This window comes from Schistocerca gregaria, unplaced genomic scaffold, assembly GCF_023897955.1.
Source record: "Schistocerca gregaria isolate iqSchGreg1 unplaced genomic scaffold, iqSchGreg1.2 ptg000445l, whole genome shotgun sequence".
Classification (NCBI taxonomy): domain Eukaryota; kingdom Metazoa; phylum Arthropoda; class Insecta; order Orthoptera; family Acrididae; genus Schistocerca; species Schistocerca gregaria.
The window spans coordinates 643468-668429 of record NW_026061867.1 but is presented as its reverse complement, the minus strand read 5'-3'; the positions used below and the strand labels follow the sequence as shown (position 1 = coordinate 668429).

The window sequence follows — 24962 nt, the reverse complement described above, 5'->3', positions numbered from 1 at the left end:
TTTCTTCTTGTTGAGGATGGCGTCATTGGTATGCAACCGCGTTCACGTGTGTGAAAATATTTGCTCCTCTATATGCAAAATCGCACGCAGCCGGTAGGATTCGAACATATGCTGCCACAGGGAATCTGATTTCGAGTCAGACGCCTTAACCACTCGGACACGAAACATGCAACTGCTACGGTTTAAAGCACTGTGGCGTCAGAAAACGGCGTAGCTGCATTCTTTTCCGTAGTGTTTCCACCGCTACCAGAGGAATCGCTACCAAAGTATTAAAATCTCCGCCCGAACAGGGACTTGAACCCTGGACCCTTAGGTTAAAAAGCCTAATGCTCTACCGACTGAGCTATCCGGGCTCATACGACGTTAGGGATCATCCCACGATGCACAGGTATACATTGACTCATGTCCTTCACAGTTGTGCTATCGCTGCATCGAGCTGTTACTAATTAAACGTCCCTGAATGCTGTCTACAAACGTGTCGCGCTAAGCTCGTAGCAGACTATCGAAGAATGCTGACACACGATGCAAAAACAAACCGCAGCAGTCGTTAGGTCTCATACGTTGGAGTAGAGGATTTACGTGTTTTGTCGACACTCACTGGGCAATTGGAAAATTCACAAGCATTTCGAATGCAATGCTTCCCACGTTTTCGCTCATTTCACGGTTCCGTTGGAGACGTTCTTTACCTCCTGACACAAAAAAGGGAACGCAGTCGGTAGGACTTTTCGTATTTTCTTACTTCTCAGGGAGTTGCCTACTGTGTTCCTCTTACGGCATGCACTAGATAACCTGAACAGTTACAGGATAGAGTCATTTTTGTTCTCGGCTGTACTTACATCATCACAGACTCGGAGCAATTCCATTGGCATCAGCTTCAAAACAAACACTTGCCGAAACTCGGGATCGAACCAGGGACCTTTAGATCTTCAGTCTAACACTCTCCCAACTGAGCTATTTCGGCTCACGCGTATGTCTGCATACTCGCGCGTCTTCGTTAACCTCTGAATCGCCGCCAATTTCACAGTCATCTTCGTCTGATAAGACACAGGGACGCTGAAAGGCGAGCAGCAGATGCAGTGAAGTACCACACACATATCTTCTGATTCCATCATCGTAAGAAGCAAACATGTCGACTCGATTCATGTAATATTGACTTCGCTGGCGCTAGAAAACCTTTACTATATCGATGCCACGTGCAACTCGTGTGCAGAGAACGAGACACAAGAAGGAGTGAGCCTCTCCACTATGTGAGAGGCAGTATCAAGCAGAAACACACGCTAAAACATTTGACTTGCGTTAGCTCATAAATTGCTACACGTCACCGTCTGCAAGCTAAAATGGACACATCTGTACTGCCCAGAGAGGCGACACTTGCACTCACACCTGGTGGACGGCAGTGAGACGAGGAGATGAGCTGTGGCTTCTGGGAGCGACTGTAGCGCTGCACCCAAGAACACTGCACATTGCTGGCGACCCACGTGTTTAGTAGAGACGCAACTGCTAGGATGCAGCTGAACGTCCATCTTCTGAGAGCGAGAAAATTTCCGCAGTCGGCAGGACTCGAACCTACGCTCCCAGAGGGAATCTGATTTCAAGTCAGACGCCTTAACCACTCGGCCACGACTGCCGGTCGCAATAGCGTCTTCCGACAAGTGAAAGTGCCACCTTTAGAAGCAATCCAATGGCAGAAAGCTGCGTGGCCTCACTCTTTTCTGTAGTGTTTCCATTGCCAGCACATTAGCCGTTACGAAAGTGTATTAATTTTCGCCTAGACATTGCCTTGAACCCAACACCCTTTGGTTGAAAATCAAACGCTCTACCGACTGAGCTATCGTACAGCTGCGTGGCGTGCGAGTCATTCGCATGACGTAATTACTGGCTTGTGGCTCCAATGGCGACTTCACCGACTTCCCACTGACGCACCGCTGACGCTAGTTTTCTGTCGTCTTAAGTGGTCGACATACTTGCAAGTAGCTGCGAGATCTTAAGAAAAGAAACGCTGCACCATTGCTTTTGCCGCACTCGAATGACTGAATTGCGATTCTTAAAAAAGAGAGAAATGAATGTTTGCTCTGTCCGACGCTTCCAAGCACGTCTGTGTACACACGAACTCGGCGTCGACGCGAGAAAATGCCGGCAGCGCACTCGTGGGCCTGCTACGGCTTTCTGCAGTCCCAGCGTCAGTGAGAGGTGAACCGGTAGCCACAGAAAGCAGCGGCCGCCGCGACACTCAGTATTGTTAAAGGGAAATTTTCTTCTTGTTGAGGATGGCGTCATTGGTATGCAACCGCGTTCACGTGTGTGAAAATATTTGCTCCTCTATATGCAAAATCGCACGCAGCCGGTAGGATTCGAACATATGCTGCCACAGGGAATCTGATTTCGAGTCAGACGCCTTAACCACTCGGACACGAAACATGCAACTGCTACGGTTTAAAGCACTGTGGCGTCAGAAAACGGCGTAGCTGCATTCTTTTCCGTAGTGTTTCCACCGCTACCAGAGGAATCGCTACCAAAGTATTAAAATCTCCGCCCGAACAGGGACTTGAACCCTGGACCCTTAGGTTAAAAAGCCTAATGCTCTACCGACTGAGCTATCCGGGCTCATACGACGTTAGGGATCATCCCACGATGCACAGGTATACATTGACTCATGTCCTTCACAGTTGTGCTATCGCTGCATCGAGCTGTTACTAATTAAACGTCCCTGAATGCTGTCTACAAACGTGTCGCGCTAAGCTCGTAGCAGACTATCGAAGAATGCTGACACACGATGCAAAAACAAACCGCAGCAGTCGTTAGGTCTCATACGTTGGAGTAGAGGATTTACGTGTTTTGTCGACACTCACTGGGCAATTGGAAAATTCACAAGCATTTCGAATGCAATGCTTCCCACGTTTTCGCTCATTTCACGGTTCCGTTGGAGACGTTCTTTACCTCCTGACACAAAAAAGGGAACGCAGTCGGTAGGACTTTTCGTATTTTCTTACTTCTCAGGGAGTTGCCTACTGTGTTCCTCTTACGGCATGCACTAGATAACCTGAACAGTTACAGGATAGAGTCATTTTTGTTCTCGGCTGTACTTACATCATCACAGACTCGGAGCAATTCCATTGGCATCAGCTTCAAAACAAACACTTGCCGAAACCCGGGATCGAACCAGGGACCTTTAGATCTTCAGTCTAACGCTCTCCCAACTGAGCTATTTCGGCTCACGCGTATGTCTGCATACTCGCGCGTCTTCGTTAACCTCTGAATCGCCGCCAATTTCACAGTCATCTTCGTCTGATAAGACACAGGGACGCTGAAAGGCGAGCAGCAGATGCAGTGAAGTACCACACACATATCTTCTGATTCCATCATCGTAAGAAGCAAACATGTCGACTCGATTCATGTAATATTGACTTCGCTGGCGCTAGAAAACCTTTACTATATCGATGCCACGTGCAACTCGTGTGCAGAGAACGAGACACAAGAAGGAGTGAGCCTCTCCACTATGTGAGAGGCAGTATCAAGCAGAAACACACGCTAAAACATTTGACTTGCGTTAGCTCATAAATTGCTACACGTCACCGTCTGCAAGCTAAAATGGACACATCTGTACTGCCCAGAGAGGCGACACTTGCACTCACACCTGGTGGACGGCAGTGAGACGAGGAGATGAGCTGTGGCTTCTGGGAGCGACTGTAGCGCTGCACCCAAGAACACTGCACATTGCTGGCGACCCACGTGTTTAGTAGAGACGCAACTGCTAGGATGCAGCTGAACGTCCATCTTCTGAGAGCGAGAAAATTTCCGCAGTCGGCAGGACTCGAACCTACGCTCCCAGAGGGAATCTGATTTCAAGTCAGACGCCTTAACCACTCGGCCACGACTGCCGGTCGCAATAGCGTCTTCCGACAAGTGAAAGTGCCACCTTTAGAAGCAATCCAATGGCAGAAAGCTGCGTGGCCTCACTCTTTTCTGTAGTGTTTCCATTGCCAGCACATTAGCCGTTACGAAAGTGTATTAATTTTCGCCTAGACATTGCCTTGAACCCAACACCCTTTGGTTGAAAATCAAACGCTCTACCGACTGAGCTATCGTACAGCTGCGTGGCGTGCGAGTCATTCGCATGACGTAATTACTGGCTTGTGGCTCCAATGGCGACTTCACCGACTTCCCACTGACGCACCGCTGACGCTAGTTTTCTGTCGTCTTAAGTGGTCGACATACTTGCAAGTAGCTGCGAGATCTTAAGAAAAGAAACGCTGCACCATTGCTTTTGCCGCACTCGAATGACTGAATTGCGATTCTTAAAAAAGAGAGAAATGAATGTTTGCTCTGTCCGACGCTTCCAAGCACGTCTGTGTACACACGAACTCGGCGTCGACGCGAGAAAATGCCGGCAGCGCACTCGTGGGCCTGCTACGGCTTTCTGCAGTCCCAGCGTCAGTGAGAGGTGAACCGGTAGCCACAGAAAGCAGCGGCCGCCGCGACACTCAGTATTGTTAAAGGGAAATTTTCTTCTTGTTGAGGATGGCGTCATTGGTATGCAACCGCGTTCACGTGTGTGAAAATATTTGCTCCTCTATATGCAAAATCGCACGCAGCCGGTAGGATTCGAACATATGCTGCCACAGGGAATCTGATTTCGAGTCAGACGCCTTAACCACTCGGACACGAAACATGCAACTGCTACGGTTTAAAGCACTGTGGCGTCAGAAAACGGCGTAGCTGCATTCTTTTCCGTAGTGTTTCCACCGCTACCAGAGGAATCGCTACCAAAGTATTAAAATCTCCGCCCGAACAGGGACTTGAACCCTGGACCCTTAGGTTAAAAAGCCTAATGCTCTACCGACTGAGCTATCCGGGCTCATACGACGTTAGGGATCATCCCACGATGCACAGGTATACATTGACTCATGTCCTTCACAGTTGTGCTATCGCTGCATCGAGCTGTTACTAATTAAACGTCCCTGAATGCTGTCTACAAACGTGTCGCGCTAAGCTCGTAGCAGACTATCGAAGAATGCTGACACACGATGCAAAAACAAACCGCAGCAGTCGTTAGGTCTCATACGTTGGAGTAGAGGATTTACGTGTTTTGTCGACACTCACTGGGCAATTGGAAAATTCACAAGCATTTCGAATGCAATGCTTCCCACGTTTTCGCTCATTTCACGGTTCCGTTGGAGACGTTCTTTACCTCCTGACACAAAAAAGGGAACGCAGTCGGTAGGACTTTTCGTATTTTCTTACTTCTCAGGGAGTTGCCTACTGTGTTCCTCTTACGGCATGCACTAGATAACCTGAACAGTTACAGGATAGAGTCATTTTTGTTCTCGGCTGTACTTACATCATCACAGACTCGGAGCAATTCCATTGGCATCAGCTTCAAAACAAACACTTGCCGAAACCCGGGATCGAACCAGGGACCTTTAGATCTTCAGTCTAACGCTCTCCCAACTGAGCTATTTCGGCTCACGCGTATGTCTGCATACTCGCGCGTCTTCGTTAACCTCTGAATCGCCGCCAATTTCACAGTCATCTTCGTCTGATAAGACACAGGGACGCTGAAAGGCGAGCAGCAGATGCAGTGAAGTACCACACACATATCTTCTGATTCCATCATCGTAAGAAGCAAACATGTCGACTCGATTCATGTAATATTGACTTCGCTGGCGCTAGAAAACCTTTACTATATCGATGCCACGTGCAACTCGTGTGCAGAGAACGAGACACAAGAAGGAGTGAGCCTCTCCACTATGTGAGAGGCAGTATCAAGCAGAAACACACGCTAAAACATTTGACTTGCGTTAGCTCATAAATTGCTACACGTCACCGTCTGCAAGCTAAAATGGACACATCTGTACTGCCCAGAGAGGCGACACTTGCACTCACACCTGGTGGACGGCAGTGAGACGAGGAGATGAGCTGTGGCTTCTGGGAGCGACTGTAGCGCTGCACCCAAGAACACTGCACATTGCTGGCGACCCACGTGTTTAGTAGAGACGCAACTGCTAGGATGCAGCTGAACGTCCATCTTCTGAGAGCGAGAAAATTTCCGCAGTCGGCAGGACTCGAACCTACGCTCCCAGAGGGAATCTGATTTCAAGTCAGACGCCTTAACCACTCGGCCACGACTGCCGGTCGCAATAGCGTCTTCCGACAAGTGAAAGTGCCACCTTTAGAAGCAATCCAATGGCAGAAAGCTGCGTGGCCTCACTCTTTTCTGTAGTGTTTCCATTGCCAGCACATTAGCCGTTACGAAAGTGTATTAATTTTCGCCTAGACATTGCCTTGAACCCAACACCCTTTGGTTGAAAATCAAACGCTCTACCGACTGAGCTATCGTACAGCTGCGTGGCGTGCGAGTCATTCGCATGACGTAATTACTGGCTTGTGGCTCCAATGGCGACTTCACCGACTTCCCACTGACGCACCGCTGACGCTAGTTTTCTGTCGTCTTAAGTGGTCGACATACTTGCAAGTAGCTGCGAGATCTTAAGAAAAGAAACGCTGCACCATTGCTTTTGCCGCACTCGAATGACTGAATTGCGATTCTTAAAAAAGAGAGAAATGAATGTTTGCTCTGTCCGACGCTTCCAAGCACGTCTGTGTACACACGAACTCGGCGTCGACGCGAGAAAATGCCGGCAGCGCACTCGTGGGCCTGCTACGGCTTTCTGCAGTCCCAGCGTCAGTGAGAGGTGAACCGGTAGCCACAGAAAGCAGCGGCCGCCGCGACACTCAGTATTGTTAAAGGGAAATTTTCTTCTTGTTGAGGATGGCGTCATTGGTATGCAACCGCGTTCACGTGTGTGAAAATATTTGCTCCTCTATATGCAAAATCGCACGCAGCCGGTAGGATTCGAACATATGCTGCCACAGGGAATCTGATTTCGAGTCAGACGCCTTAACCACTCGGACACGAAACATGCAACTGCTACGGTTTAAAGCACTGTGGCGTCAGAAAACGGCGTAGCTGCATTCTTTTCCGTAGTGTTTCCACCGCTACCAGAGGAATCGCTACCAAAGTATTAAAATCTCCGCCCGAACAGGGACTTGAACCCTGGACCCTTAGGTTAAAAAGCCTAATGCTCTACCGACTGAGCTATCCGGGCTCATACGACGTTAGGGATCATCCCACGATGCACAGGTATACATTGACTCATGTCCTTCACAGTTGTGCTATCGCTGCATCGAGCTGTTACTAATTAAACGTCCCTGAATGCTGTCTACAAACGTGTCGCGCTAAGCTCGTAGCAGACTATCGAAGAATGCTGACACACGATGCAAAAACAAACCGCAGCAGTCGTTAGGTCTCATACGTTGGAGTAGAGGATTTACGTGTTTTGTCGACACTCACTGGGCAATTGGAAAATTCACAAGCATTTCGAATGCAATGCTTCCCACGTTTTCGCTCATTTCACGGTTCCGTTGGAGACGTTCTTTACCTCCTGACACAAAAAAGGGAACGCAGTCGGTAGGACTTTTCGTATTTTCTTACTTCTCAGGGAGTTGCCTACTGTGTTCCTCTTACGGCATGCACTAGATAACCTGAACAGTTACAGGATAGAGTCATTTTTGTTCTCGGCTGTACTTACATCATCACAGACTCGGAGCAATTCCATTGGCATCAGCTTCAAAACAAACACTTGCCGAAACCCGGGATCGAACCAGGGACCTTTAGATCTTCAGTCTAACGCTCTCCCAACTGAGCTATTTCGGCTCACGCGTATGTCTGCATACTCGCGCGTCTTCGTTAACCTCTGAATCGCCGCCAATTTCACAGTCATCTTCGTCTGATAAGACACAGGGACGCTGAAAGGCGAGCAGCAGATGCAGTGAAGTACCACACACATATCTTCTGATTCCATCATCGTAAGAAGCAAACATGTCGACTCGATTCATGTAATATTGACTTCGCTGGCGCTAGAAAACCTTTACTATATCGATGCCACGTGCAACTCGTGTGCAGAGAACGAGACACAAGAAGGAGTGAGCCTCTCCACTATGTGAGAGGCAGTATCAAGCAGAAACACACGCTAAAACATTTGACTTGCGTTAGCTCATAAATTGCTACACGTCACCGTCTGCAAGCTAAAATGGACACATCTGTACTGCCCAGAGAGGCGACACTTGCACTCACACCTGGTGGACGGCAGTGAGACGAGGAGATGAGCTGTGGCTTCTGGGAGCGACTGTAGCGCTGCACCCAAGAACACTGCACATTGCTGGCGACCCACGTGTTTAGTAGAGACGCAACTGCTAGGATGCAGCTGAACGTCCATCTTCTGAGAGCGAGAAAATTTCCGCAGTCGGCAGGACTCGAACCTACGCTCCCAGAGGGAATCTGATTTCAAGTCAGACGCCTTAACCACTCGGCCACGACTGCCGGTCGCAATAGCGTCTTCCGACAAGTGAAAGTGCCACCTTTAGAAGCAATCCAATGGCAGAAAGCTGCGTGGCCTCACTCTTTTCTGTAGTGTTTCCATTGCCAGCACATTAGCCGTTACGAAAGTGTATTAATTTTCGCCTAGACATTGCCTTGAACCCAACACCCTTTGGTTGAAAATCAAACGCTCTACCGACTGAGCTATCGTACAGCTGCGTGGCGTGCGAGTCATTCGCATGACGTAATTACTGGCTTGTGGCTCCAATGGCGACTTCACCGACTTCCCACTGACGCACCGCTGACGCTAGTTTTCTGTCGTCTTAAGTGGTCGACATACTTGCAAGTAGCTGCGAGATCTTAAGAAAAGAAACGCTGCACCATTGCTTTTGCCGCACTCGAATGACTGAATTGCGATTCTTAAAAAAGAGAGAAATGAATGTTTGCTCTGTCCGACGCTTCCAAGCACGTCTGTGTACACACGAACTCGGCGTCGACGCGAGAAAATGCCGGCAGCGCACTCGTGGGCCTGCTACGGCTTTCTGCAGTCCCAGCGTCAGTGAGAGGTGAACCGGTAGCCACAGAAAGCAGCGGCCGCCGCGACACTCAGTATTGTTAAAGGGAAATTTTCTTCTTGTTGAGGATGGCGTCATTGGTATGCAACCGCGTTCACGTGTGTGAAAATATTTGCTCCTCTATATGCAAAATCGCACGCAGCCGGTAGGATTCGAACATATGCTGCCACAGGGAATCTGATTTCGAGTCAGACGCCTTAACCACTCGGACACGAAACATGCAACTGCTACGGTTTAAAGCACTGTGGCGTCAGAAAACGGCGTAGCTGCATTCTTTTCCGTAGTGTTTCCACCGCTACCAGAGGAATCGCTACCAAAGTATTAAAATCTCCGCCCGAACAGGGACTTGAACCCTGGACCCTTAGGTTAAAAAGCCTAATGCTCTACCGACTGAGCTATCCGGGCTCATACGACGTTAGGGATCATCCCACGATGCACAGGTATACATTGACTCATGTCCTTCACAGTTGTGCTATCGCTGCATCGAGCTGTTACTAATTAAACGTCCCTGAATGCTGTCTACAAACGTGTCGCGCTAAGCTCGTAGCAGACTATCGAAGAATGCTGACACACGATGCAAAAACAAACCGCAGCAGTCGTTAGGTCTCATACGTTGGAGTAGAGGATTTACGTGTTTTGTCGACACTCACTGGGCAATTGGAAAATTCACAAGCATTTCGAATGCAATGCTTCCCACGTTTTCGCTCATTTCACGGTTCCGTTGGAGACGTTCTTTACCTCCTGACACAAAAAAGGGAACGCAGTCGGTAGGACTTTTCGTATTTTCTTACTTCTCAGGGAGTTGCCTACTGTGTTCCTCTTACGGCATGCACTAGATAACCTGAACAGTTACAGGATAGAGTCATTTTTGTTCTCGGCTGTACTTACATCATCACAGACTCGGAGCAATTCCATTGGCATCAGCTTCAAAACAAACACTTGCCGAAACTCGGGATCGAACCAGGGACCTTTAGATCTTCAGTCTAACACTCTCCCAACTGAGCTATTTCGGCTCACGCGTATGTCTGCATACTCGCGCGTCTTCGTTAACCTCTGAATCGCCGCCAATTTCACAGTCATCTTCGTCTGATAAGACACAGGGACGCTGAAAGGCGAGCAGCAGATGCAGTGAAGTACCACACACATATCTTCTGATTCCATCATCGTAAGAAGCAAACATGTCGACTCGATTCATGTAATATTGACTTCGCTGGCGCTAGAAAACCTTTACTATATCGATGCCACGTGCAACTCGTGTGCAGAGAACGAGACACAAGAAGGAGTGAGCCTCTCCACTATGTGAGAGGCAGTATCAAGCAGAAACACACGCTAAAACATTTGACTTGCGTTAGCTCATAAATTGCTACACGTCACCGTCGGCAAGCTAAAATGGACACATCTGTACTGCCCAGAGAGGCGACACTTGCACTCACACCTGGTGGACGGCAGTGAGACGAGGAGATGAGCTGTGGCTTCTGGGAGCGACTGTAGCGCTGCACCCAAGAACACTGCACATTGCTGGCGACCCACGTGTTTAGTAGAGACGCAACTGCTAGGATGCAGCTGAACGTCCATCTTCTGAGAGCGAGAAAATTTCCGCAGTCGGCAGGACTCGAACCTACGCTCCCAGAGGGAATCTGATTTCAAGTCAGACGCCTTAACCACTCGGCCACGACTGCCGGTCGCAATAGCGTCTTCCGACAAGTGAAAGTGCCACCTTTAGAAGCAATCCAATGGCAGAAAGCTGCGTGGCCTCACTCTTTTCTGTAGTGTTTCCATTGCCAGCACATTAGCCGTTACGAAAGTGTATTAATTTTCGCCTAGACATTGCCTTGAACCCAACACCCTTTGGTTGAAAATCAAACGCTCTACCGACTGAGCTATCGTACAGCTGCGTGGCGTGCGAGTCATTCGCATGACGTAATTACTGGCTTGTGGCTCCAATGGCGACTTCACCGACTTCCCACTGACGCACCGCTGACGCTAGTTTTCTGTCGTCTTAAGTGGTCGACATACTTGCAAGTAGCTGCGAGATCTTAAGAAAAGAAACGCTGCACCATTGCTTTTGCCGCACTCGAATGACTGAATTGCGATTCTTAAAAAAGAGAGAAATGAATGTTTGCTCTGTCCGACGCTTCCAAGCACGTCTGTGTACACACGAACTCGGCGTCGACGCGAGAAAATGCCGGCAGCGCACTCGTGGGCCTGCTACGGCTTTCTGCAGTCCCAGCGTCAGTGAGAGGTGAACCGGTAGCCACAGAAAGCAGCGGCCGCCGCGACACTCAGTATTGTTAAAGGGAAATTTTCTTCTTGTTGAGGATGGCGTCATTGGTATGCAACCGCGTTCACGTGTGTGAAAATATTTGCTCCTCTATATGCAAAATCGCACGCAGCCGGTAGGATTCGAACATATGCTGCCACAGGGAATCTGATTTCGAGTCAGACGCCTTAACCACTCGGACACGAAACATGCAACTGCTACGGTTTAAAGCACTGTGGCGTCAGAAAACGGCGTAGCTGCATTCTTTTCCGTAGTGTTTCCACCGCTACCAGAGGAATCGCTACCAAAGTATTAAAATCTCCGCCCGAACAGGGACTTGAACCCTGGACCCTTAGGTTAAAAAGCCTAATGCTCTACCGACTGAGCTATCCGGGCTCATACGACGTTAGGGATCATCCCACGATGCACAGGTATACATTGACTCATGTCCTTCACAGTTGTGCTATCGCTGCATCGAGCTGTTACTAATTAAACGTCCCTGAATGCTGTCTACAAACGTGTCGCGCTAAGCTCGTAGCAGACTATCGAAGAATGCTGACACACGATGCAAAAACAAACCGCAGCAGTCGTTAGGTCTCATACGTTGGAGTAGAGGATTTACGTGTTTTGTCGACACTCACTGGGCAATTGGAAAATTCACAAGCATTTCGAATGCAATGCTTCCCACGTTTTCGCTCATTTCACGGTTCCGTTGGAGACGTTCTTTACCTCCTGACACAAAAAAGGGAACGCAGTCGGTAGGACTTTTCGTATTTTCTTACTTCTCAGGGAGTTGCCTACTGTGTTCCTCTTACGGCATGCACTAGATAACCTGAACAGTTACAGGATAGAGTCATTTTTGTTCTCGGCTGTACTTACATCATCACAGACTCGGAGCAATTCCATTGGCATCAGCTTCAAAACAAACACTTGCCGAAACTCGGGATCGAACCAGGGACCTTTAGATCTTCAGTCTAACACTCTCCCAACTGAGCTATTTCGGCTCACGCGTATGTCTGCATACTCGCGCGTCTTCGTTAACCTCTGAATCGCCGCCAATTTCACAGTCATCTTCGTCTGATAAGACACAGGGACGCTGAAAGGCGAGCAGCAGATGCAGTGAAGTACCACACACATATCTTCTGATTCCATCATCGTAAGAAGCAAACATGTCGACTCGATTCATGTAATATTGACTTCGCTGGCGCTAGAAAACCTTTACTATATCGATGCCACGTGCAACTCGTGTGCAGAGAACGAGACACAAGAAGGAGTGAGCCTCTCCACTATGTGAGAGGCAGTATCAAGCAGAAACACACGCTAAAACATTTGACTTGCGTTAGCTCATAAATTGCTACACGTCACCGTCGGCAAGCTAAAATGGACACATCTGTACTGCCCAGAGAGGCGACACTTGCACTCACACCTGGTGGACGGCAGTGAGACGAGGAGATGAGCTGTGGCTTCTGGGAGCGACTGTAGCGCTGCACCCAAGAACACTGCACATTGCTGGCGACCCACGTGTTTAGTAGAGACGCAACTGCTAGGATGCAGCTGAACGTCCATCTTCTGAGAGCGAGAAAATTTCCGCAGTCGGCAGGACTCGAACCTACGCTCCCAGAGGGAATCTGATTTCAAGTCAGACGCCTTAACCACTCGGCCACGACTGCCGGTCGCAATAGCGTCTTCCGACAAGTGAAAGTGCCACCTTTAGAAGCAATCCAATGGCAGAAAGCTGCGTGGCCTCACTCTTTTCTGTAGTGTTTCCATTGCCAGCACATTAGCCGTTACGAAAGTGTATTAATTTTCGCCTAGACATTGCCTTGAACCCAACACCCTTTGGTTGAAAATCAAACGCTCTACCGACTGAGCTATCGTACAGCTGCGTGGCGTGCGAGTCATTCGCATGACGTAATTACTGGCTTGTGGCTCCAATGGCGACTTCACCGACTTCCCACTGACGCACCGCTGACGCTAGTTTTCTGTCGTCTTAAGTGGTCGACATACTTGCAAGTAGCTGCGAGATCTTAAGAAAAGAAACGCTGCACCATTGCTTTTGCCGCACTCGAATGACTGAATTGCGATTCTTAAAAAAGAGAGAAATGAATGTTTGCTCTGTCCGACGCTTCCAAGCACGTCTGTGTACACACGAACTCGGCGTCGACGCGAGAAAATGCCGGCAGCGCACTCGTGGGCCTGCTACGGCTTTCTGCAGTCCCAGCGTCAGTGAGAGGTGAACCGGTAGCCACAGAAAGCAGCGGCCGCCGCGACACTCAGTATTGTTAAAGGGAAATTTTCTTCTTGTTGAGGATGGCGTCATTGGTATGCAACCGCGTTCACGTGTGTGAAAATATTTGCTCCTCTATATGCAAAATCGCACGCAGCCGGTAGGATTCGAACATATGCTGCCACAGGGAATCTGATTTCGAGTCAGACGCCTTAACCACTCGGACACGAAACATGCAACTGCTACGGTTTAAAGCACTGTGGCGTCAGAAAACGGCGTAGCTGCATTCTTTTCCGTAGTGTTTCCACCGCTACCAGAGGAATCGCTACCAAAGTATTAAAATCTCCGCCCGAACAGGGACTTGAACCCTGGACCCTTAGGTTAAAAAGCCTAATGCTCTACCGACTGAGCTATCCGGGCTCATACGACGTTAGGGATCATCCCACGATGCACAGGTATACATTGACTCATGTCCTTCACAGTTGTGCTATCGCTGCATCGAGCTGTTACTAATTAAACGTCCCTGAATGCTGTCTACAAACGTGTCGCGCTAAGCTCGTAGCAGACTATCGAAGAATGCTGACACACGATGCAAAAACAAACCGCAGCAGTCGTTAGGTCTCATACGTTGGAGTAGAGGATTTACGTGTTTTGTCGACACTCACTGGGCAATTGGAAAATTCACAAGCATTTCGAATGCAATGCTTCCCACGTTTTCGCTCATTTCACGGTTCCGTTGGAGACGTTCTTTACCTCCTGACACAAAAAAGGGAACGCAGTCGGTAGGACTTTTCGTATTTTCTTACTTCTCAGGGAGTTGCCTACTGTGTTCCTCTTACGGCATGCACTAGATAACCTGAACAGTTACAGGATAGAGTCATTTTTGTTCTCGGCTGTACTTACATCATCACAGACTCGGAGCAATTCCATTGGCATCAGCTTCAAAACAAACACTTGCCGAAACTCGGGATCGAACCAGGGACCTTTAGATCTTCAGTCTAACACTCTCCCAACTGAGCTATTTCGGCTCACGCGTATGTCTGCATACTCGCGCGTCTTCGTTAACATCTGAATCGCCGCCAATTTCACAGTCATCTTCGTCTGATAAGACACAGGGACGCTGAAAGGCGAGCAGCAGATGCAGTGAAGTACCACACACATATCTTCTGATTCCATCATCGTAAGAAGCAAACATGTCGACTCGATTCATGTAATATTGACTTCGCTGGCGCTAGAAAACCTTTACTATATCGATGCCACGTGCAACTCGTGTGCAGAGAACGAGACACAAGAAGGAGTGAGCCTCTCCACTATGTGAGAGGCAGTATCAAGCAGAAACACACGCTAAAACATTTGACTTGCGTTAGCTCATAAATTGCTACACGTCACCGTCTGCAAGCTAAAATGGACACATCTGTACTGCCCAGAGAGGCGACACTTGCACTCACACCTGGTGGACGGCAGTGAGACGAGGAGATGAGCTGTGGCTTCTGGGAGCGACTGTAGCGCTGCACCCAAGAACACTGCACATTGCTGGCGACCCACGTGTTTAGTAGAGACGCAACTGCTAGGATGCAGCTGAACGTCCATCTTCTGAGAGCGAGAAAATTTCCGCAGTCGGCAGGACTCGAACCTACGCTCCCAGAGGGAATCTGATTTCAAGTCAGACGCCTTAACCACTCGGCCACGACTGCCGGTCGCAATAGCGTCTTCCGACAAGTGAAAGTGCCACCTTTAGAAGCAATCCAATGGCAGAAAGCTGCGTGGCCTCACTCTTTTCTGTAGTGTTTCCATTGCCAGCACATTAGCCGTTACGAAAGTGTATTAATTTTCGCCTAGACATTGCCTTGAACCCAACACCCTTTGGTTGAAAATCAAACGCTCTACCGACTGAGCTATCGTACAGCTGCGTGGCGTGCGAGTCATTCGCATGACGTAATTACTGGCTTGTGGCTCCAATGGCGACTTCACCGACTTCCCACTGACGCACCGCTGACGCTAGTTTTCTGTCGTCTTAAGTGGTCGACATACTTGCAAGTAGCTGCGAGATCTTAAGAAAAGAAACGCTGCACCATTGCTTTTGCCGCACTCGAATGACTGAATTGCGATTCTTAAAAAAGAGAGAAATGAATGTTTGCTCTGTCCGACGCTTCCAAGCACGTCTGTGTACACACGAACTCGGCGTCGACGCGAGAAAATGCCGGCAGCGCACTCGTGGGCCTGCTACGGCTTTCTGCAGTCCCAGCGTCAGTGAGAGGTGAACCGGTAGCCACAGAAAGCAGCGGCCGCCGCGACACTCAGTATTGTTAAAGGGAAATTTTCTTCTTGTTGAGGATGGCGTCATTGGTATGCAACCGCGTTCACGTGTGTGAAAATATTTGCTCCTCTATATGCAAAATCGCACGCAGCCGGTAGGATTCGAACATATGCTGCCACAGGGAATCTGATTTCGAGTCAGACGCCTTAACCACTCGGACACGAAACATGCAACTGCTACGGTTTAAAGCACTGTGGCGTCAGAAAACGGCGTAGCTGCATTCTTTTCCGTAGTGTTTCCACCGCTACCAGATGAATCGCTACCAAAGTATTAAAATCTCCGCCCGAACAGGGACTTGAACCCTGGACCCTTAGGTTAAAAAGCCTAATGCTCTACCGACTGAGCTATCCGGGCTCATACGACGTTAGGGATCATCCCACGATGCACAGGTATACATTGACTCATGTCCTTCACAGTTGTGCTATCGCTGCATCGAGCTGTTACTAATTAAACGTCCCTGAATGCTGTCTACAAACGTGTCGCGCTAAGCTCGTAGCAGACTATCGAAGAATGCTGACACACGATGCAAAAACAAACCGCAGCAGTCGTTAGGTCTCATACGTTGGAGTAGAGGATTTACGTGTTTTGTCGACACTCACTGGGCAATTGGAAAATTCACAAGCATTTCGAATGCAATGCTTCCCACGTTTTCGCTCATTTCACGGTTCCGTTGGAGACGTTCTTTACCTCCTGACACAAAAAAGGGAACGCAGTCGGTAGGACTTTTCGTATTTTCTTACTTCTCAGGGAGTTGCCTACTGTGTTCCTCTTACGGCATGCACTAGATAACCTGAACAGTTACAGGATAGAGTCATTTTTGTTCTCGGCTGTACTTACATCATCACAGACTCGGAGCAATTCCATTGGCATCAGCTTCAAAACAAACACTTGCTGAAACCCGGGATCGAACCAGGGACCTTTAGATCTTCAGTCTAACGCTCTCCCAACTGAGCTATTTCGGCTCACGCGTATGTCTGCATACTCGCGCGTCTTCGTTAACCTCTGAATCGCCGCCAATTTCACAGTCATCTTCGTCTGATAAGACACAGGGACGGTGAAAGGCGAGCAGCAGATGCAGTGAAGTACCACACACATATCTTCTGATTCCATCATCGTAAGAAGCAAACATGTCGACTCGATTCATGTAATATTGACTTCGCTGGCGCTAGAAAACCTTTACTATATCGATGCCACGTGCAACTCGTGTGCAGAGAACGAGACACAAGAAGGAGTGAGCCTCTCCACTATGTGAGAGGCAGTATCAAGCAGAAACACACGCTAAAACATTTGACTTGCGTTAGCTCATAAATTGCTACACGTCACCGTCGGCAAGCTAAAATGGACACATCTGTACTGCCCAGAGAGGCGACACTTGCACTCACACCTGGTGGACGGCAGTGAGACGAGGAGATGAGCTGTGGCTTCTGGGAGCGACTGTAGCGCTGCACCCAAGAACACTGCACATTGCTGGCGACCCACGTGTTTAGTAGAGACGCAACTGCTAGGATGCAGCTGAACGTCCATCTTCTGAGAGCGAGAAAATTTCCGCAGTCGGCAGGACTCGAACCTACGCTCCCAGAGGGAATCTGATTTCAAGTCAGACGCCTTAACCACTCGGCCACGACTGCCGGTCGCAATAGCGTCTTCCGACAAGTGAAAGTGCCACCTTTAGAAGCAATCCAATGGCAGAAAGCTGCGTGGCCTCACTCTTTTCTGTAGTGTTTCCATTGCCAGCACATTAGCCGTTACGAAAGTGTATTAATTTTCGCCTAGACATTGCCTTGAACCCAACACCCTTTGGTTGAAAATCAAACGCTCTACCGACTGAGCTATCGTACAGCTGCGTGGCGTGCGAGTCATTCGCATGACGTAATTACTGGCTTGTGGCTCCAATGGCGACTTCACCGACTTCCCACTGACGCACCGCTGACGCTAGTTTTCTGTCGTCTTAAGTGGTCGACATACTTGCAAGTAGCTGCGAGATCTTAAGAAAAGAAACGCTGCACCATTGCTTTTGCCGCACTCGAATGACTGAATTGCGATTCTTAAAAAAGAGAGAAATGAATGTTTGCTCTGTCCGACGCTTCCAAGCACGTCTGTGTACACACGAACTCGGCGTCGACGCGAGAAAATGCCGGCAGCGCACTCGTGGGCCTGCTACGGCTTTCTGCAGTCCCAGCGTCAGTGAGAGGTGAACCGGTAGCCACAGAAAGCAGCGGCCGCCGCGACACTCAGTATTGTTAAAGGGAAATTTTCTTCTTGTTGAGGATGGCGTCATTGGTATGCAACCGCGTTCACGTGTGTGAAAATATTTGCTCCTCTATATGCAAAATCGCACGCAGCCGGTAGGATTCGAACATATGCTGCCACAGGGAATCTGATTTCGAGTCAGACGCCTTAACCACTCGGACACGAAACATGCAACTGCTACGGTTTAAAGCACTGTGGCGTCAGAAAACGGCGTAGCTGCATTCTTTTCCGTAGTGTTTCCACCGCTACCAGAGGAATCGCTACCAAAGTATTAAAATCTCCGCCCGAACAGGGACTTGAACCCTGGACCCTTAGGTTAAAAAGCCTAATGCTCTACCGACTGAGCTATCCGGGCTCATACGACGTTAGGGATCATCCCACGATGCACAGGTATACATTGACTCATGTCCTTCACAGTTGTGCTATCGCTGCATCGAGCTGTTACTAATTAAACGTCCCTGAATGCTGTCTACAAACGTGTCGCGCTAAGCTCGTAGCAGACTATCGAAGAATGCTGACACACGATGCAAAAACAAACCGCAGCAGTCGTTAGGTCTCATACGTTGGAGTAGAGGATTTACGTGTTTTGTCGACACTCACTGGGCAATTGGAAAATTCACAAGCATTTCGAATGCAATGCTTCCCACGTTTTCGCTCATTTCACGGTTCCGTTGGAGACGTTCTTTACCTCCTGACACAAAAAAGGGAACGCAGTCGGTAGGACTTTTCGTATTTTCTTACTTCTCAGGGAGTTGCCTACTGTGTTCCTCTTACGGCATGCACTAGATAACCTGAACAGTTACAGGATAGAGTCATTTTTGTTCTCGGCTGTACTTACATCATCACAGACTCGGAGCAATTCCATTGGCATCAGCTTCAAAACAAACACTTGCCGAAACTCGGGATCGAACCAGGGACCTTTAGATCTTCAGTCTAACACTCTCCCAACTGAGCTATTTCGGCTCACGCGTATGTCTGCATACTCGCGCGTCTTCGTTAACCTCTGAATCGCCGCCAATTTCACAGTCATCTTCGTCTGATAAGACACAGGGACGGTGAAAGGCGAGCAGCAGATGCAGTGAAGTACCACACACATATCTTCTGATTCCATCATCGTAAGAAGCAAACATGTCGACTCGATTCATGTAATATTGACTTCGCTGGCGCTAGAAAACCTTTACTATATCGATGCCACGTGCAACTCGTGTGCAGAGAACGAGACACAAGAAGGAGTGAGCCTCTCCACTATGTGAGAGGCAGTATCAAGCAGAAACACACGCTAAAACATTTGACTTGCGTTAGCTCATAAATTGCTACACGTCACCGTCGGCAAGCTAAAATGGACACATCTGTACTGCCCAGAGAGGCGACACTTGCACTCACACCTGGTGGACGGCAGTGAGACGAGGAGATGAGCTGTGGCTTCTGGGAGCGACTGTAGCGCTGCACCCAAGAACACTGCACATTGCTGGCGACCCACGTGTTTAGTAGAGACGCAACTGCTAGGATGCAGCTGAACGTCCATCTTCTGAGAGCGAGAAAATTTCCGCAGTCGGCAGGACTCGAACCTACGCTCCCAGAGGGAATCTGATTTCAAGTCAGACGCCTTAACCACTCGGCCACGACTGCCGGTCGCAATAGCGTCTTCCGACAAGTGAAAGTGCCACCTTTAGAAGCAATCCAATGGCAGAAAGCTGCGTGGCCTCACTCTTTTCTGTAGTGTTTCCATTGCCAGCACATTAGCCGTTACGAAAGTGTATTAATTTTCGCCTAGACATTGCCTTGAACCCAACACCCTTTGGTTGAAAATCAAACGCTCTACCGACTGAGCTATCGTACAGCTGCATGGCGTGCGAGTCATTCGCATGACGTAATTACTGGCTTGTGGCTCCAATGGCGACTTCACCGACTTCCCACTGACGCACCGCTGACGCTAGTTTTCTGTCGTCTTAAGTGGTCGACATACTTGCAAGTAGCTGCGAGATCTTAAGAAAAGAAACGCTGCACCATTGCTTTTGCCGCACTCGAATGACTGAATTGCGATTCTTAAAAAAGAGAGAAATGAATGTTTGCTCTGTCCGACGCTTCCAAGCACGTCTGTGTACACACGAACTCGGCGTCGACGCGAGAAAATGCCGGCAGCGCACTCGTGGGCCTGCTACGGCTTTCTGCAGTCCCAGCGTCAGTGAGAGGTGAACCGGTAGCCACAGAAAGCAGCGGCCGCCGCGACACTCAGTATTGTTAAAGGGAAATTTTCTTCTTGTTGAGGATGGCGTCATTGGTATGCAACCGCGTTCACGTGTGTGAAAATATTTGCTCCTCTATATGCAAAATCGCACGCAGCCGGTAGGATTCGAACATATGCTGCCACAGGGAATCTGATTTCGAGTCAGACGCCTTAACCACTCGGACACGAAACATGCAACTGCTACGGTTTAAAGCACTGTGGCGTCAGAAAACGGCGTAGCTGCATTCTTTTCCGTAGTGTTTCCACCGCTACCAGAGGAATCGCTACCAAAGTATTAAAATCTCCGCCCGAACAGGGACTTGAACCCTGGACCCTTAGGTTAAAAAGCCTAATGCTCTACCGACTGAGCTATCCGGGCTCATACGACGTTAGGGATCATCCCACGATGCACAGGTATACATTGACTCATGTCCTTCACAGTTGTGCTATCGCTGCATCGAGCTGTTACTAATTAAACGTCCCTGAATGCTGTCTACAAACGTGTCGCGCTAAGCTCGTAGCAGACTATCGAAGAATGCTGACACACGATGCAAAAACAAACCGCAGCAGTCGTTAGGTCTCATACGTTGGAGTAGAGGATTTACGTGTTTTGTCGACACTCACTGGGCAATTGGAAAATTCACAAGCATTTCGAATGCAATGCTTCCCACGTTTTCGCTCATTTCACGGTTCCGTTGGAGACGTTCTTTACCTCCTGACACAAAAAAGGGAACGCAGTCGGTAGGACTTTTCGTATTTTCTTACTTCTCAGGGAGTTGCCTACTGTGTTCCTCTTACGGCATGCACTAGATAACCTGAACAGTTACAGGATAGAGTCATTTTTGTTCTCGGCTGTACTTACATCATCACAGACTCGGAGCAATTCCATTGGCATCAGCTTCAAAACAAACACTTGCCGAAACTCGGGATCGAACCAGGGACCTTTAGATCTTCAGTCTAACACTCTCCCAACTGAGCTATTTCGGCTCACGCGTATGTCTGCATACTCGCGCGTCTTCGTTAACCTCTGAATCGCCGCCAATTTCACAGTCATCTTCGTCTGATAAGACACAGGGACGCTGAAAGGCGAGCAGCAGATGCAGTGAAGTACCACACACATATCTTCTGATTCCATCATCGTAAGAAGCAAACATGTCGACTCGATTCATGTAATATTGACTTCGCTGGCGCTAGAAAACCTTTACTATATCGATGCCACGTGCAACTCGTGTGCAGAGAACGAGACACAAGAAGGAGTGAGCCTCTCCACTATGTGAGAGGCAGTATCAAGCAGAAACACACGCTAAAACATTTGACTTGCGTTAGCTCATAAATTGCTACACGTCACCGTCTGCAAGCTAAAATGGACACATCTGTACTGCCCAGAGAGGCGACACTTGCACTCACACCTGGTGGACGGCAGTGAGACGAGGAGATGAGCTGTGGCTTCTGGGAGCGACTGTAGCGCTGCACCCAAGAACACTGCACATTGCTGGCGACCCACGTGTTTAGTAGAGACGCAACTGCTAGGATGCAGCTGAACGTCCATCTTCTGAGAGCGAGAAAATTTCCGCAGTCGGCAGGACTCGAACCTACGCTCCCAGAGGGAATCTGATTTCAAGTCAGACGCCTTAACCACTCGGCCACGACTGCCGGTCGCAATAGCGTCTTCCGACAAGTGAAAGTGCCACCTTTAGAAGCAATCCAATGGCAGAAAGCTGCGTGGCCTCACTCTTTTCTGTAGTGTTTCCATTGCCAGCACATTAGCCGTTACGAAAGTGTATTAATTTTCGCCTAGACATTGCCTTGAACCCAACACCCTTTGGTTGAAAATCAAACGCTCTACCGACTGAGCTATCGTACAGCTGCGTGGCGTGCGAGTCATTCGCATGACGTAATTACTGGCTTGTGGCTCCAATGGCGACTTCACCGACTTCCCACTGACGCACCGCTGACGCTAGTTTTCTGTCGTCTTAAGTGGTCGACATACTTGCAAGTAGCTGCGAGATCTTAAGAAAAGAAACGCTGCACCATTGCTTTTGCCGCACTCGAATGACTGAATTGCGATTCTTAAAAAAGAGAGAAATGAATGTTTGCTCTGTCCGACGCTTCCAAGCACGTCTGTGTACACACGAACTCGGCGTCGACGCGAGAAAATGCCGGCAGCGCACTCGTGGGCCTGCTACGGCTTTCTGCAGTCCCAGCGTCAGTGAGAGGTGAACCGGTAGCCACAGAAAGCAGCGGCCGCCGCGACACTCAGTATTGTTAAAGGGAAATTTTCTTCTTGTTGAGGATGGCGTCATTGGTATGCAACCGCGTTCACGTGTGTGAAAATATTTGCTCCTCTATATGCAAAATCGCACGCAGCCGGTAGGATTCGAACATATGCTGCCACAGGGAATCTGATTTCGAGTCAGACGCCTTAACCACTCGGACACGAAACATGCAACTGCTACGGTTTAAAGCACTGTGGCGTCAGAAAACGGCGTAGCTGCATTCTTTTCCGTAGTGTTTCCACCGCTACCAGAGGAATCGCTACCAAAGTATTAAAATCTCCGCCCGAACAGGGACTTGAACCCTGGACCCTTAGGTTAAAAAGCCTAATGCTCTACCGACTGAGCTATCCGGGCTCATACGACGTTAGGGATCATCCCACGATGCACAGGTATACATTGACTCATGTCCTTCACAGTTGTGCTATCGCTGCATCGAGCTGTTACTAATTAAACGTCCCTGAATGCTGTCTACAAACGTGTCGCGCTAAGCTCGTAGCAGACTATCGAAGAATGCTGACACACGATGCAAAAACAAACCGCAGCAGTCGTTAGGTCTCATACGTTGGAGTAGAGGATTTACGTGTTTTGTCGACACTCACTGGGCAATTGGAAAATTCACAAGCATTTCGAATGCAATGCTTCCCACGTTTTCGCTCATTTCACGGTTCCGTTGGAGACGTTCTTTACCTCCTGACACAAAAAAGGGAACGCAGTCGGTAGGACTTTTCGTATTTTCTTACTTCTCAGGGAGTTGCCTACTGTGTTCCTCTTACGGCATGCACTAGATAACCTGAACAGTTACAGGATAGAGTCATTTTTGTTCTCGGCTGTACTTACATCATCACAGACTCGGAGCAATTCCATTGGCATCAGCTTCAAAACAAACACTTGCCGAAACCCGGGATCGAACCAGGGACCTTTAGATCTTCAGTCTAACGCTCTCCCAACTGAGCTATTTCGGCTCACGCGTATGTCTGCATACTCGCGCGTCTTCGTTAACCTCTGAATCGCCGCCAATTTCACAGTCATCTTCGTCTGATAAGACACAGGGACGGTGAAAGGCGAGCAGCAGATGCAGTGAAGTACCACACACATATCTTCTGATTCCATCATCGTAAGAAGCAAACATGTCGACTCGATTCATGTAATATTGACTTCGCTGGCGCTAGAAAACCTTTACTATATCGATGCCACGTGCAACTCGTGTGCAGAGAACGAGACACAAGAAGGAGTGAGCCTCTCCACTATGTGAGAGGCAGTATCAAGCAGAAACACACGCTAAAACATTTGACTTGCGTTAGCTCATAAATTGCTACACGTCACCGTCGGCAAGCTAAAATGGACACATCTGTACTGCCCAGAGAGGCGACACTTGCACTCACACCTGGTGGACGGCAGTGAGACGAGGAGATGAGCTGTGGCTTCTGGGAGCGACTGTAGCGCTGCACCCAAGAACACTGCACATTGCTGGCGACCCACGTGTTTAGTAGAGACGCAACTGCTAGGATGCAGCTGAACGTCCATCTTCTGAGAGCGAGAAAATTTCCGCAGTCGGCAGGACTCGAACCTACGCTCCCAGAGGGAATCTGATTTCAAGTCAGACGCCTTAACCACTCGGCCACGACTGCCGGTCGCAATAGCGTCTTCCGACAAGTGAAAGTGCCACCTTTAGAAGCAATCCAATGGCAGAAAGCTGCGTGGCCTCACTCTTTTCTGTAGTGTTTCCATTGCCAGCACATTAGCCGTTACGAAAGTGTATTAATTTTCGCCTAGACATTGCCTTGAACCCAACACCCTTTGGTTGAAAATCAAACGCTCTACCGACTGAGCTATCGTACAGCTGCGTGGCGTGCGAGTCATTCGCATGACGTAATTACTGGCTTGTGGCTCCAATGGCGACTTCACCGACTTACCGCTGACGCTATTTTTTTTTTTTTTTCCTTTATTGTGATTTTAATACCTGTGACAAACAGGTAGGCCGGCAGCGGACCAAGTATGCCGCTCTTCGGCCTCAGAGTATACACAGAACAGAGATGAGTGAGATATAAAAACAATCAAGACGGCGGGGTACAAACAGTAGACAAAACAGAGTAAAAACGGAGTCGGTCACGTGCGTAGCACAATGGATAAAAGCGGAGAAACACGGTGCACAAACGCAGATGGCAGATGGCCACACGTGAACCAGCGGAGCACAAACGACGAAACACAAACACACTGCAGGAGAGTCGAGGCACAAACACATGCGATGGTCTTCGGCGTAGGACGATGAAAGTAACTGATGGAAGACAGCAGAGTCGTGGCCTGCCAAGGGGAAAAGGTGTGGGGAAGAGGAGAGAGAGGGGGAGGGGAAGATGCCAGTGGAGGAGAGGGATGGAGGAGAAGGGGGAGGGTAGGGGGAGTGGAAGCCCAAGGAGAAAGGGGAGGGGAGGGAGGGAGAGAAGGGAGAGAGGGTG

The 24962-nt window shown here is 49.1% G+C and overlaps 22 non-coding genes across 22 annotated transcripts; all 22 read right to left on the bottom strand.

Annotated features, from left to right (window-relative positions):
- Nucleotides 1-888: 888 nt before the first annotated feature.
- On the bottom strand, nucleotides 889-961 carry Trnaf-gaa (transfer RNA phenylalanine (anticodon GAA)). The gene has a single exon. It is a non-coding gene; the product is annotated as a tRNA-Phe (tRNA).
- A 584-nt stretch (nucleotides 962-1545) lies between these two features.
- On the bottom strand, nucleotides 1546-1627 carry Trnas-uga (transfer RNA serine (anticodon UGA)). The gene has a single exon. It is a non-coding gene; the product is annotated as a tRNA-Ser (tRNA).
- A 1512-nt stretch (nucleotides 1628-3139) lies between these two features.
- Nucleotides 3140-3212, bottom strand: Trnaf-gaa (transfer RNA phenylalanine (anticodon GAA)). Its single transcript has one exon. It is a non-coding gene; the product is annotated as a tRNA-Phe (tRNA).
- A 584-nt stretch (nucleotides 3213-3796) lies between these two features.
- Trnas-uga (transfer RNA serine (anticodon UGA)) lies at nucleotides 3797-3878 on the bottom strand. Its single transcript has one exon. It is a non-coding gene; the product is annotated as a tRNA-Ser (tRNA).
- Nucleotides 3879-5390: 1512 nt separating this feature from the next.
- On the bottom strand, nucleotides 5391-5463 carry Trnaf-gaa (transfer RNA phenylalanine (anticodon GAA)). The gene has a single exon. It is a non-coding gene; the product is annotated as a tRNA-Phe (tRNA).
- A 584-nt stretch (nucleotides 5464-6047) lies between these two features.
- Nucleotides 6048-6129, bottom strand: Trnas-uga (transfer RNA serine (anticodon UGA)). Its single transcript has one exon. It is a non-coding gene; the product is annotated as a tRNA-Ser (tRNA).
- Nucleotides 6130-7641: 1512 nt separating this feature from the next.
- On the bottom strand, nucleotides 7642-7714 carry Trnaf-gaa (transfer RNA phenylalanine (anticodon GAA)). The gene has a single exon. It is a non-coding gene; the product is annotated as a tRNA-Phe (tRNA).
- Nucleotides 7715-8298: 584 nt separating this feature from the next.
- Trnas-uga (transfer RNA serine (anticodon UGA)) lies at nucleotides 8299-8380 on the bottom strand. The gene has a single exon. It is a non-coding gene; the product is annotated as a tRNA-Ser (tRNA).
- A 1512-nt stretch (nucleotides 8381-9892) lies between these two features.
- Trnaf-gaa (transfer RNA phenylalanine (anticodon GAA)) lies at nucleotides 9893-9965 on the bottom strand. The gene has a single exon. It is a non-coding gene; the product is annotated as a tRNA-Phe (tRNA).
- Nucleotides 9966-10549: 584 nt separating this feature from the next.
- On the bottom strand, nucleotides 10550-10631 carry Trnas-uga (transfer RNA serine (anticodon UGA)). The gene has a single exon. It is a non-coding gene; the product is annotated as a tRNA-Ser (tRNA).
- Nucleotides 10632-12143: 1512 nt separating this feature from the next.
- Nucleotides 12144-12216, bottom strand: Trnaf-gaa (transfer RNA phenylalanine (anticodon GAA)). The gene has a single exon. It is a non-coding gene; the product is annotated as a tRNA-Phe (tRNA).
- A 584-nt stretch (nucleotides 12217-12800) lies between these two features.
- Trnas-uga (transfer RNA serine (anticodon UGA)) lies at nucleotides 12801-12882 on the bottom strand. The gene has a single exon. It is a non-coding gene; the product is annotated as a tRNA-Ser (tRNA).
- Nucleotides 12883-14394: 1512 nt separating this feature from the next.
- Trnaf-gaa (transfer RNA phenylalanine (anticodon GAA)) lies at nucleotides 14395-14467 on the bottom strand. Its single transcript has one exon. It is a non-coding gene; the product is annotated as a tRNA-Phe (tRNA).
- Nucleotides 14468-15051: 584 nt separating this feature from the next.
- Trnas-uga (transfer RNA serine (anticodon UGA)) lies at nucleotides 15052-15133 on the bottom strand. The gene has a single exon. It is a non-coding gene; the product is annotated as a tRNA-Ser (tRNA).
- A 1512-nt stretch (nucleotides 15134-16645) lies between these two features.
- On the bottom strand, nucleotides 16646-16718 carry Trnaf-gaa (transfer RNA phenylalanine (anticodon GAA)). The gene has a single exon. It is a non-coding gene; the product is annotated as a tRNA-Phe (tRNA).
- Nucleotides 16719-17302: 584 nt separating this feature from the next.
- Trnas-uga (transfer RNA serine (anticodon UGA)) lies at nucleotides 17303-17384 on the bottom strand. Its single transcript has one exon. It is a non-coding gene; the product is annotated as a tRNA-Ser (tRNA).
- Nucleotides 17385-18896: 1512 nt separating this feature from the next.
- Trnaf-gaa (transfer RNA phenylalanine (anticodon GAA)) lies at nucleotides 18897-18969 on the bottom strand. The gene has a single exon. It is a non-coding gene; the product is annotated as a tRNA-Phe (tRNA).
- A 584-nt stretch (nucleotides 18970-19553) lies between these two features.
- Nucleotides 19554-19635, bottom strand: Trnas-uga (transfer RNA serine (anticodon UGA)). Its single transcript has one exon. It is a non-coding gene; the product is annotated as a tRNA-Ser (tRNA).
- Nucleotides 19636-21147: 1512 nt separating this feature from the next.
- Nucleotides 21148-21220, bottom strand: Trnaf-gaa (transfer RNA phenylalanine (anticodon GAA)). The gene has a single exon. It is a non-coding gene; the product is annotated as a tRNA-Phe (tRNA).
- A 584-nt stretch (nucleotides 21221-21804) lies between these two features.
- Nucleotides 21805-21886, bottom strand: Trnas-uga (transfer RNA serine (anticodon UGA)). Its single transcript has one exon. It is a non-coding gene; the product is annotated as a tRNA-Ser (tRNA).
- A 1512-nt stretch (nucleotides 21887-23398) lies between these two features.
- Nucleotides 23399-23471, bottom strand: Trnaf-gaa (transfer RNA phenylalanine (anticodon GAA)). The gene has a single exon. It is a non-coding gene; the product is annotated as a tRNA-Phe (tRNA).
- A 584-nt stretch (nucleotides 23472-24055) lies between these two features.
- On the bottom strand, nucleotides 24056-24137 carry Trnas-uga (transfer RNA serine (anticodon UGA)). The gene has a single exon. It is a non-coding gene; the product is annotated as a tRNA-Ser (tRNA).
- Nucleotides 24138-24962: the final 825 nt, after the last annotated feature.